The sequence below is a fragment of the Egretta garzetta genome, unplaced genomic scaffold (genome assembly GCF_000687185.1).
Source record: "Egretta garzetta isolate BGI_Z169 unplaced genomic scaffold, ASM68718v1 scaffold340, whole genome shotgun sequence".
Classification (NCBI taxonomy): domain Eukaryota; kingdom Metazoa; phylum Chordata; class Aves; order Pelecaniformes; family Ardeidae; genus Egretta; species Egretta garzetta.
Window position 1 is genome coordinate 2,812,303 of NW_009258377.1, and position 5,113 is coordinate 2,817,415.

Genomic DNA, 5,113 nt, shown 5'->3' on the forward strand with positions numbered 1-5,113 from the left:
AGGAATCCCAAGAGGAGCCATCGTGGATCATTACAGATACTTTACTGCTGTCAGCTCAGGCTGGCTGGTCTGGCAAGGCGTATGGCACTCACACCTTTCATATCTCCTGCCCATCTGATGCTGTGCAGCCATGCCAAGTGCTTGCTGAGCCCATTTGGAGCGATGGAGTTGCTGAATCACCTTAATACTGGATGAGCCTGCTTACCTCACCTCGCGTTTAGCAGCAAGCTAGCTGTGGCATTGCCACCTCAGGTAGGGCTTCAAAATGGCTGTGCAACGTGTCTAAAAGGGTGCTGGAGGGCTACTTAAACTGCCCTCCAAACCAGACTGCTGTTTGCGTGCTGCGTCCTTCACAAAAACCTGGAGAGCCAAAAGAGCAGATGGCGGCAGGGTAGGAGTATAACAAGTGGAACTACAGCCAGTCCCTCCGCCAGCTGCAGCTCACTCGTTTCCTGTGAAAACTGGGAGGGTCACATTGTCAGGGACAACCTGACTAATTGTTTTCTGCTGAGTGGTTGACAGCTGTTTGCTGTAACTTGAAATCATGCATGTGTCGGACATGAGCAGTAAATCAGCTTTTCTCTGACTTTCCTGTTCCCAGTTGTTGTTTCCCCCTGAAGCCCTTTGTATCCCATTCTTGGAGCCAGCCCCTACTGGCTTTGAAATCCCAGCTGTGCTGTCCCATCCGTTGCAGCTCTGCAGCTCTTTGCCCCAGGCTTTGAAATGTTTGAAATTTCAATCCTTAACATCTCTGATGCCATCCAGCCCTGCTGTGGAAGCCCCCAAGCTAAGGCTCTCAGCTGGAAACAAATGAAAAGTAGGAAGTGATTGAAAAACAAAGGCAAAAAGGAAATCACATCTTGAACAAAACTGGGCACAGCAGCTATTTCCAGACATACTCAAATTGAAGCGGAGAAGATGGTCACTGCCCAAGCTCTTCTCTGGGATCAGTTGTAGCAAGAATCTCATACACTGTCTCCTGCTGGCAATGCCTACTCGGAGTTGTTTGTTAGTGGCTGCTGAGCCTTGGGTACGTTTTCTGGTGTGGAAGTGTTTGGGGTAGGGTATGTAGGGGTCAGGAACACCAAGTCTGAGGTAGCAGGAGCTTCTGAGTGAGTAGGAATTACTGATGTTCAGTATGGCCACTACCAGCCTCCTCTGAGCCTATACTAGTGCTTGTGATCTCAACAGCAGCTGTGTTTGTCACCTGGCTCCTCTTTTTGGATGTCCTAGGACACTTTATTTAGTCTGGGACAGAGCCTGTTCTTTCTTATCACCACAATCACCTCTTTCCTGCATCTACACATTTGCTGCCACAGAACTGCCCAGCCTCTTGGCTGTCATGCACACCCTCTACTTGCTGTTCTGTTTTCTGCCACAGTCAGCAGAATTGGTTTAGTAAGAGATTAGAAGTAATCCTTGTTCCTTCCTTAGCTAGACAGGTTGTTAACATTTCCAATGGTCATCTGAAGGCCTACACCAGCAACTTCTGCCCTGCCTGGATCGTGCGTATTCTTTGGATTGGTTGCTCCTAAGCCATGAAGGGCTGTGGGGATTGGAGTCAGTGAGGGATGGCAAACCTACGTTAATGTTAGACTTGGAAGAAAAGAGATCTCCTAGGATGAGTGGAAGTGTATACATTTCTGAAGGATGCATGGCATGATCTACTGCCTTTGAGACAGAAAATAAGTGGAGTTGCAACAAGGTGGAGGGCAGTGAAGGTAGGTTTCTCCACTGGTGAAACCTCTTCTTCTTTACAGACAAGCCTATCTCTTGATAGTGTGGCAAGTGGCTCTTTCCAAGGGAGGAGACTGCTGGGGGTGAGAGAGCAATACTGGGACAAACTGGGGTCACAGACCTGGAAGTCTTGCAGGAGTATGACATGCAATTTAACCTGACATAAAGTATAGTGGTGCAGGGGTCAGAGGGACACTCTAGGTGGTAACGGGGAGGTACACTGCAGCACAGGCCTGGGACAAACCAAGGCAGAAGCCTCTGGCACAAAGTCAGGGGTATGCAAGAGTTAGGGAGCAGAGTTCCTCACGTACTAGTTAGTAAAGCACTTGGGACCAGAATGAATGCCTAAAAAATGCTAAGATAACTCAGGAAAAGAAAAAAAACCCACCTTCTTGGAGCATTTGGGGTAGATGGTGATTTTGCTACCAAGAGCATTTAATTTCTCCTTGGCTGTCTTTTCCATGTGGGCACGTTTTTGTGCTCAAACTTGTCATCTACCTTAAAGGGAGTCACCTCAAGTACAACAAAAGGCAACCCTAGATTCTTTGCTATGGAGTCCCTTTTGTTCTCTGAATGTATGTGTATGTCCCTGCTCAGGGTATGGTCCACCACCGTAATGACACTAAACCTGTCAGCACCATCTCACCTGTCCTTTCCACTCCTGCCCCTAACCACCTAACCACCTTGCAGAACTTTTCAGAGACACATCTTTTGCTCTTAACTTTCCCAAATGCCGTTGATGTCCTCACTGGAGCATCTGTGGGAAATGGTGAACTGTATCTTGATATGTATTACCCACAAAAGTCTGCAGCGTGGTGCAACGTCAGGGGTGGTTTCTGAGAAACATCAGCCATATTTGTGGCTTGCATAGATTTACGGCTTGACTTCAGTTAGTTTGGCTGTGAATCAATGACAGTGCTGTACCAGCAGACTGGCTGTGCGAACACTGAGGCAAAGGCGAGGGTTGAAGAAAAGACCTGATGCAAGACAGGAATCTAGGATAAGATCTGTGACAGAGAAGCCTGACTGGTGAGTGTCCACTGGAGATGGCCAAAACATGTCAGATCGCAAACTTGCAGGTCACATCCAAGAATAGAATGAGCAGGGCAGAGGCAAGAGGGCATTGGGGCAGACTCTTGGGATGGTGCTAGCTGTGGGAGAACCACTGAATTTATATTACGGCAAAGCCAGTTTAAAATTCATTGATATGAATTTAATCCATCAAAACTTTCCAGTATATGTATCAGGGCAGTGCTTTGTATTAGATTGCCACTGCAATTTTGGTCCAGTAGAGTTAAAATGAGGTTTACTGTTGTGTTGGACCACAGCCTTAGAGCCAAGGGTGGCACTATAAATACAACTCAAATGTCAAAAGCAATTTAAGACTGAACTCCGGGGGCGATTAGGCTAATCTTGGAGATGGCATGCATGTTAAGAGATGTCTGATTAACTAAGTTAATTTTCATCCATATGAAGTAAAATGACAAGCATATGAACATTTTTTTTTCTGTGGTCCGTGACAGAAAACTTTATTAAACATCTTCCATGAACAAGTCAAACAGTTCACACTGCTAACACAAGGTTATTAGTGCAACCTGCAACTAGGGTCCACACATGTGCAGGCATTGCTGTCACTAAGGCAACCCTCTTGCTCATAAAGGGTTAAATTTAAGTGAGCTGGTACTCAGAATTAAACCTATTTTCCTCACAAAAAGAAACACAGAAGTATACTGTGTAGTCCCCCAATGCATAGAAATGCATACATTACATTAGGCATGCAAATTGCCTAATGATAAGTGTGGCTAATTTGCTATTTGTGTATATATATCAGCATTTCTTCAGGTGCAGCTGTGAGGATGCTTGTGAAATGTGCAAGCTCAGAGATAAACTGAATGAACCCAATCTTTAACGTTCTTAACTAAAATATGTGATATGCGGTAGATTCCAATCTAACTCTAATCTACTACCTAAATTGCTGCAGAGACAGTTTTTCCAACCTTATGATCTGTGCTAAATAAAGCTGGCAGAAGTAGGTAGAAAAAAATATTATTTGGGACCTGTTAAATGCTGAGAAATTGAAAGGATGATGCATCTTTTCCAAATCTTTCACTTCCCAGGCAGGCCACCAAAGAGAGAGCTACAAGAAGAGTGGAGGGTATCTGAACCATCCACAAGAAGGTAAGGGACTCCCAGCACCTTGCGTATCATTGCCAAAAGAGCTCAACAGGATTCCATCTCTTTCAGGCTCTTAAATGGACTCAAATGGGACTCAGCTGACCATATCTGACTCTGCATGTTCTCCTACTTCTCTGACTTCTGATTTCATATTCACCTTGGTGTTTAGACTTTAATAAGAGTATACAGAGCTATGAAGATTTTCGCTCTTTTTAATGCTTTTTATCCATGACACTATAATTTCAGCATTCACAGTTTTGGATAACAGTTCACATTTATTTAGATGATTAAACAGATTGATTAGTCATAAAAAGATTTTAAAAGTGGAAGAAACCCCACCTACAGCAGAAATAGGTATATGCTTCCTAATTTGCAGGTATAGCTGAAAATGTAAAATATCTACCTGACCAAGTAACACACTAAATGAGAAGAATCTATCAGATGACCCCTAAAACTATATAGAATTGTAGATAATTACACAAATGTTTTCTCTAAAAAGGCAAATGTGCTTTTTTAGAATGAATGATATGCACACATTTCAAAACATGGGAGCTGTTGTCCCATTGCTCGGCAGCATTACTCAAAATGTCACTCTGCTTTGTCACCACGTCTGTACAAATGTAGTGCATTGTCAGGGACTGACATTACCCGGCCTCCGAAGTAGCTGCCTGCCCTGATGTGTCAAATCAATGTCTGCCAAGTACGATGCTGGGGTCACTGGGCAACAGCCAGTTCATCTGTCAAGCTCATGATCAGAGGAACGGTTCACAGCAGTCCCAAAGCAGTAGAAGAAATTTCTACCAATGACAGCTACAGCTCTGACGACCATTTTGAGCAAAAACTGCTGAGTGACTATTATGCCACCAAGCTAGAGAGCAGCTTCCAGAAAATGAGGACGCTTCAAAACAAATGGGAAAGTGGCTGCACAGCAAGCCCATGGCCATGCCTGCTGCAATAAAGGGAGTCAAGGAATTGGAGCTTGAATATCACTATCTGCCACCCCCACACCTCTGTCTCAGATTTGTCTTACTTAGACATCCATGTTTGTGGGACAATAAGCCTAATGCAAAACCAGTATCACTCACTTTTCTGGGTAACTCTCGTACATGAATAACGTCCCGTTCCATACTCTCCAAAATTCATGCACACTACTGCAAAATTAGTTAGATTTTTAGTGAGATGTTTCTGAAAGAAATCCTCA

The 5,113-nt window shown here is 44.3% G+C and overlaps 1 protein-coding gene across 2 annotated transcripts in view; it reads right to left on the reverse strand.

Moving 5' to 3' along the window:
• Positions 1 to 3,139, reverse strand: part of LYN (LYN proto-oncogene, Src family tyrosine kinase) — a 66,453-nt gene extending 63,314 nt beyond the window's left edge. For both annotated transcript variants that reach the window (XM_009640436.2, XM_035895742.1), the window contains exons 1-2: positions 3,129 to 3,139; positions 2,126 to 2,128 (exon numbers count right to left, since the gene is read on the reverse strand). The gene's annotated coding sequence lies outside the window, so the exon portion shown is untranslated. The remainder of the gene's footprint in view (positions 1 to 2,125; positions 2,129 to 3,128) is intronic.
• Between the last annotated feature and the right edge of the window lie 1,974 nt (positions 3,140 to 5,113).